This window comes from Dendrobates tinctorius, unplaced genomic scaffold (assembly GCF_039654945.1).
Source record: "Dendrobates tinctorius isolate UK_male_01 unplaced genomic scaffold, ASM3965494v1 ptg000124l, whole genome shotgun sequence".
NCBI classification, from domain to species: Eukaryota; Metazoa; Chordata; class Amphibia; order Anura; family Dendrobatidae; genus Dendrobates; species Dendrobates tinctorius.
This window is the reverse complement of record NW_027361792.1, coordinates 499,131-507,624: the sequence shown is the minus strand read 5'-3', so window position 1 is coordinate 507,624 and position 8,494 is coordinate 499,131.

Below are 8,494 nucleotides of genomic sequence, written 5' to 3'. Positions count from 1 at the left end.
ATATGGAGAAAGTTTGTGCCCCCCACATCCACCTCCGGGGGCTTCTCTGTCCTCATCTACATCGATAGACATTAATATAGAGAAAGTATGTGCCCCCCCACATCCTCCTCCGGGGGCTTCTCTTTCCTCATCTACATCCATAGACATTAATATGGAGAAAGTATGTGCCCCCCACATCCACCTCCGGGGGCTTCTCTGTCCTCATCTACATCCATAGACATTAATATCGAGAAAGTATGTGCCCCCCACATCCACCTCCGGGGGCTTCACTGTCCTCATCTACATCCATAGACATTAATATAGAGAAAGTATGTGCCCCCCACATCCACCTCCGGGGGCTTCTCTTTCCTCATCTACATCCATAGACATTAATATGGAGAAAGTATGTGCCCCCCCACATCCACGTCCGGGGGCTTCTCTGTCCTCATCTACATCCATAGACATTAATATAGAGAAAGTATGTGCCCCCCACATCCACCTCCGGGGGCTTCACTGTCCTCATCTACATCCATAGACATTAATATCGAGAAAGTATGTGCCCCCCACATCCACCTCCGGGGGCTTCACTGTCCTCATCTACATCCATAGACATTAATATAGAGAAAGTATGTGCCCCCCACATCCACCTCCGGGGGCTTCACTGTCCTCATCTACATCCATAGACATTAATATGGATAAAGTATGTGCCCCCCACATCCACCTCCGGGGGCTTCTCTGTCCTCATCTACATCCATAGACATTAATATAGAGAAAGTCTGTGCCCCCCACATCCTCCTCCGGGGGCTTCTCTTTCCTCATCTACATCCATAGACATTAATATGGAGAAAGTATGTGCCCCCCACATCCACCTCCAGGGGCTTCTCTGTCCTCATCTACATCCATAGACATTAATATGGAGAAAGTATGTGCCCCCCCACATCCACCTCCGGGGGCTTCACTGTCCTCATCTACATCTATAGACATTAATATAGAGAAAGTATGTGCCCCCCACATCCACCTCCGGGGGCTTCTCTGTCCTCATCTACATCCATAGACATTAATATGGAGAAAGTATGTGCCCCCCCACATCCACCTCCGGGGGGCGTCTCTGTCCTCATCTACATCCATAGACATTAATATGGAGAAAGTATGTGCCCCCCCACATCCACCTCCGGGGGCTTCTCTGTCCTCATCTACATCCATAGACATTAATATAGAGAAAGTATGTGCCCCCCCACATCCACCTCCGGGGGCTTCACTGTCCTCATCTACATCCATAGACATTAATATAGAGAAAGTATGTGCCCCCCACATCCATCTCCGGGGGCTTCACTGTCCTCATCTACATCCATAGACATTAATATAGAGAAAGTATGTGCCCCCCCACATCCTCCTCCGGGGGCTTCACTGTTCTCATCTACATCCATAGACATTAATATAGAGAAAGTATGTGCCCCCCCACATCCACCTCCGGGGGCTTCACTGTTCTCATCTACATCCATAGACATTAATATAGAGAAAGTATGTGCCCCCCACATCCACCTCCGGGGGCTTCTCTTTCCTCATCTACATCCATAGACATTAATATAGAGAAAGTATGTGCCCCCCACATCCACCTCCGGGGGCTTCTCTGTCCTCATCAACATCCATAGACATTAATATCGAGAAAGTATGTGCCCCCCACATCCACCTCCGGGGGCTTCTCTGTCCTCATCTACATCCATAGACATTAATATAGAGAAAGTATGTGCCCCCCACATCCACCTCCGGGGGCTTCACTGTCCTCATCTACATCCATAGACATTAATATAGAGAAAGTATGTGCCCCCCACATCCACCTCCGGGGGCTTCTCTGTCCTCATCTACATCCATAGACATTAATATAGAGAAAGTATGTGCCCCCAACATCCACCTCCGGGGGCTTCTCTGTCCTCATCTACATCCATAGACATTAATATCGAGAAAGTATGTGCCCCCCACATCCACCTCCTGGGGCTTCTCTGTCCTCATCTACATCCATAGACATTAATATGGAGAAAGTATGTGCCCCCCCACATCCACCTCCGGGGGCTTCTCTGTCCTCATCTACATCCATAGACATTAATATGGAGAAAGTATGTGCCCCCCCACATCCACGTCCGGGGGCTTCTCTGTCCTCATCTACATCCATAGACATTAATATGGAGAAAGTATGTGCCCCCCCACATCCACCTCCTGGGGCTTCTCTGTCCTCATCTACATCCATAGACATTAATATGGAGAAAGTATTCGCCCCCCCACATCCACGTCCGGGGGCTTCTCTGTCCTCATCTACATCCATAGACATTAATATGGAGAAAGTATGTGCCCCCCCACATCCATGTCCGGGGGCTTCTCTGTCCTCATCTACATCCATAGACATTAATATGGAGAAAGTATGTGCCCCCCACATCCACCTCCGGGGGCTTCTCTGTCCTCATCTACATCCATAGACATTAATATGGAGAAAGTATGTGCCCCCCCACATCCACGTCCGGGGGCTTCTCTGTCCTCATCTACATCCATAGACATTAATATGGAGAAAGTATGTGCCCCCCCACATCCACGTCCGGGGGCTTCTCTGTCCTCATCTACATCCATAGACATTAATATGGAGAAAGTATGTGCCCCCCACATCCACCTCCGGGGGCTTCTCTGTCCTCATCTACATCCATAGACATTAATATGGAGAAAGTATGTGCCCCCCACATCCACCTCCGGGGGCTTCTCTGTCCTCATCTACATCCATAGACATTAATATGGAGAAAGTATGTGCCCCCCCACAACCACCTCCAGGGGCTTCACTGTCCTCATCTACATCCATAAACATTAATATGGAGAAAGTATGTGCACCCCCACATCCACGTCCGGGGGCTTCTCTGTCCTCATCTACATCCATAGACATTAATATGGAGAAAGTATGTGCCCCCCACATCCACCTCCGGGGGCTTCTCTGTCCTCATCTACATCCATAGACATTAATATGGAGAAAGTATGTGCACCCCCACATCCACGTCCGGGGGCTTCTCTGTCCTCATCTACATCCATAGACATTAATATGGAGAAAGTATGTGCCCCCCACATCCACCTCCGGGGGCTTCACTGTCCTCATCTACATCCATAGACATTAATATGGAGAAAGTATGTGCCCCCCACATCCACCTCCGGGGGCTTCTCTGTCCTCATCTACATCCATAGACATTAATATGGAGAAAGTATGTGCCCCCCACATCCACCTCCGGGGGCTTCACTGTCCTCATCTACATCCATAAACATTAATATGGAGAAAGTATGTGCACCCCCACATCCACGTCCGGGGGCTTCTCTGTCCTCATCTACATCCATAGACATTAATATGGAGAAAGTATGTGCCCCCCACATCCACCTCCGGGGGCTTCACTGTCCTCATCTACATCCATAGACATTAATATGGAGAAAGTATGTGCCCCCCACATCCACCTCCGGGGGCTTCTCTGTCCTCATCTACATCCATAGACATTAATATGGAGAAAGTATGTGCCCCCCACATCCACCTCCGGGGGCTTCTCTGTCCTCATCTACATCCATAGACATTAATATAGAGAAAGTATGTGCCCCCCACATCCACCTCCGGGGGCTTCACTGTCCTCATCTACATCCATAAACATTAATATGGAGAAAGTATGTGCCCCCAACATCCACCTCCGGGGGCTTCTCTGTCCTCATCTACATCCATAGACATTAATATGGAGAAAGTATGTGCCCCCCACATCCACCTCCGGGGGCTTCACTGTCCTCATCTACATCCATAAACATTAATATGGAGAAAGTATGTGCCCCCCACATCCACCTCCGGGGGCTTCTCTGTCCTCATCTACATCCATAGACATTAATATGGAGAAAGTATGTGCCCCCCACATCCACCTCCGGGGGCTTCACTGTCCTCATCTACATCCATAAACATTAATATGGAGAAAGTATGTGCCCCCCACATCCACCTCCGGGGGCTTCACTGTCCTCATCTACATCCATAGACATTAATATGGAGAAAGTATGTGCCCCCCACATCCACCTCCGGGGGCTTCTCTGTCCTCATCTACATCCATAGACATTAATATGGAGAAAGTATGTGCCCCCCACATCCACCTCCGGGGGCTTCTCTGTCCTCATCTACATCCATAGACATTAATATGGAGAAAGTATGTGCCCCCAACATCCACCTCCGGGGGCTTCTCTGTCCTCATCTACATCCATAGACATTAATATAGAGAAAGTATGTGCCCCCCACATCCACTTCCGGGGGCTTCACTGTCCTCATCTACATCCATAAACATTAATATGGAGAAAGTATGTGCACCCCCACATCCACGTCCGGGGGCTTCTCTTTCCTCATCTACATCCATAGACATTAATATGGAGAAAGTATGTGCCCCCCACATCCACCTCCGGGGGCTTCACTGTCCTCATCTACATCCATAGACATTAATATGGAGAAAGTATGTGCACCCCCACATCCACGTCCGGGGGCTTCTCTTTCCTCATCTACATCCATAGACATTAATATGGAGAAAGTATGTGCCCCCCACATCCACCTCCGGGGGCTTCACTGTCCTCATCTACATCCATAAACATTAATATGGAGAAAGTATGTGCCCCCCACATCCACCTCCGGGGGCTTCACTGTCCTCATCTACATCCATAAACATTAATATGGAGAAAGTATGTGCACCCCCACATCCACGTCCGGGGGCTTCTCTTTCCTCATCTACATCTATAGACATTAATATAGAGAAAGTATGTGCCCCCCCACATCCACGTCCGGGGGCTTCTCTGTCCTCATCTACATCCATAGACATTAATATGGAGAAAGTATGTGCCCCCCACATCCACCTTCGGGGGCTTCTCTGTCCTCATCTACATCCATAGAAATTAATATGGAGAAAGTATGTGCCCCCCCACATCCACCTCCGGGGGCTTCACTGTCCTCATCTACATCCATAGACATTAATATAGAGAAAGTATGTGCCCCCCCACATCCACGTCCGGGGGCTTCACTGTCCTCATCTACATCCATAGACATTAATATGGAGGAAAGTATGTGCCCCCCATATCCACCTCCGGGGGCTTCACTGTCCTCATCTACATCCATAGACATTAATATAGAGAAAGTATGTGCCCCCCCACATCCACGTCCGGGGGCTTCTCTGTCCTCATCTACATCCATAGACATTAATATGGAGAAAGTATGTGCCCCCCCACATCCACCTCCGGGGGCTTCACTGTCCTCATCTACATCCATAGACATTAATATAGAGAAAGTATGTGCCCCCCCACATCCACGTCCGGGGGCTTCACTGTTCTCATCTACATCCATAGACATTAATATAGAGAAAGTATGTGCCCCCCCACATCCACCTCCGGGGGCTTCACTGTCCTCATCTACATCCATAGACATTAATATAGAGAAAGTATGTGCCCCCCCACATCCACGTCCGGGGGCTTCTCTGTCCTCATCTACATCCATAGACATTAATATGGAGAAAGTATGTGCCCCCCACATCCACCTCCAGGGGCTTCACTGTCCTCATCTACATCCATAGAAATTAATATGGAGAAAGTATGTGCCCCCCCACATCCACCTCCGGGGGCTTCACTGTTCTCATCTACATCCATAGACATTAATATGGAGAAAGTATGTGCCCCCCCACATCCACCTCCGGGGGCTTCTCTGTCCTCATTTACATCCATAGACATTAATATGGAGAAAGTATGTGCCCCCCACATCCACCTCCGGGGGCTTCTCTTTCCTCATCTACATCCATAGAAATTAATATGGAGAAAGTATGTGCCCCCCCACATCCACCTCCGGGGGCTTCACTGTTCTCATCTACATCCATAGACATTAATATGGAGAAAGTATGTGCCCCCCCACATCCACCTCCGGGGGCTTCTCTGTCCTCATTTACATCCATAGACATTAATATGGAGAAAGTATGTGCCCCCCCACATCCACCTCCGGGGGCTTCACTGTTCTCATCTACATCCATAGACATTAATATGGAGAAAGTATGTGCCCCCCACATCCACCTTCGGGGGCTTCTCTGTCCTCATCTACATCCATAGAAATTAATATGGAGAAAGTATGTGCCCCCCCACATCCACCTCCGGGGGCTTCACTGTTCTCATCTACATCCATAGACATTAATATGGAGAAAGTATGTGCCCCCCCACATCCACCTCCGGGGGCTTCTCTGTCCTCATTTACATCCATAGACATTAATATGGAGAAAGTATGTGCCCCCCACATCCACCTCCGGGGGCTTCTCTTTCCTCATCTACATCCATAGAAATTAATATGGAGAAAGTATGTGCCCCCCCACATCCACCTCCGGGGGTTTCACTGTTCTCATCTACATCCATAGACATTAATATGGAGAAAGTATGTGCCCCCCCACATCCACCTCCGGGGGCTTCTCTGTCCTCATTTACATCTATAGACATTAATATGGAGAAAGTATGTGCCCCCCACATCCACCTCCGGGGGCTTCTCTGTCCTCATCTACATCCATAGACATTAATATAGAGAAAGTATGTGCCCCCCACATCCTCCTCCAGGGGCTTCTCTGTCCTCATCTACATCCATAGACATTAATATGGAGAAAGTATGTGCCCCCCCACATCCACCTCCGGGGGCTTCACTGTCCTCATCTACATCTATAGACATTAATATAGAGAAAGTATGTGCCCCCCACATCCTCCTCCAGGGGCTTCTCTGTCCTCATCTACATCCATAGACATTAATATGGAGAAAGTATGTGCCCCCCACATCCACCTCCGGGGGCTTCTCTGTCCTCATCTACATCCATAGACATTAATATAGAGAAAGTATGTGCCCCCCACATCCTCCTCCAGGGGCTTCTCTGTCCTCATCTACATCCATAGACATTAATATGGAGAAAGTATGTGCCCCCCCACATCCACCTCCGGGGGGCGTCTCTGTCCTCATCTACATCCATAGACATTAATATGGAGAAAGTATGTGCCCCCCCACATCCACCTCCGGGGGCTTCACTGTCCTCATCTACATCCATAGACATTAATATAGAGAAAGTATGTGCCCCCCACATCCTCCTCCAGGGGCTTCTCTGTCCTCATCTACATCCATAGACATTAATATGGAGAAAGTATGTGCCCCCCCACATCCACCTCCGGGGGGCGTCTCTGTCCTCATCTACATCCATAGACATTAATATGGAGAAAGTATGTGCCCCCCCACATCCACCTCCGGGGGCTTCACTGTCCTCATCTACATCTATAGACATTAATATAGAGAAAGTATGTGCCCCCCACATCCTCCTCCAGGGGCTTCTCTGTCCTCATCTACATCCATAGACATTAACATGGAGAAAGTATGTGCCCCCCCACATCCACCTCCGGGGGGCGTCTCTGTCCTCATCTACATCCATAGACATTAATATGGAGAAAGTATGTGCCCCCCCACATCCACCTCCGGGGGCTTCACTGTCCTCATCTACATCCATAGACATTAATATGGAGAAAGTATGTGCCCCCCACATCCACCTCCAGGGGCTTCTCTGTCCTCATCTACATCCATAGACATTAATATGGAGAAAGTATGTGCCCCCCACATCCACCTCCAGGGGCTTCACTGTTCTCATCTACATCCATAGACATTAATATGGAGAAAGTATGTGCCCCCCACATCCACCTCCAGGGGCTTCTCTGTCCTCATCTACATCCATAGACATTAATATGGAGAAAGTATGTGCCCCCCACATCCACCTCCGGGGGCTTCACTGTCCTCATCTACATCTATAGACATTATTATAGAGAAAGTATGTGCCCCCCACATCCTCCTCCAGGGGCTTCTCTGTCCTCATCTACATCCATAGACATTAATATGGAGAAAGTATGTGCCCCCCCACATCCACCTCCGGGGGGCGTCTCTGTCCTCATCTACATCCATAGACATTAATATGGAGAAAGTATGTGCCCCCCCACATCCACCTCCGGGGGCTTCTCTGTCCTCATCTACATCCATAGACATTAATATAGAGAAAGTATGTGCCCCCCCACATCCTCCTCCGGGGGCTTCACTGTTCTCATCTACATCCATAGACATTAATATAGAGAAAGTATGTGCCCCCCACATCCACCTCCGGGGGCTTCACTGTCCTCATCTACATCCATAGACATTAATATAGAGAAAGTATGTGCCCCCCCACATCCACCTCCGGGGGCTTCTCTGTCCTCATCTACATCCATAGACATTAATATAGAGAAAGTATGTGCCCCCCACATCCACCTCCGGGGGCTTCTCTTTCCTCATCTACATCCATAGACATTAATATAGAGAAAGTATGTGCCCCCCCACATCCACCTCCGGGGGCTTCACTGTCCTCATCTACATCCATAGACATTAATATAGAGAAAGTATGTGCCCCCCCACATCCACCTCCGGGGGCTTCACTGTTCTCATCTACATCCATAGACATTA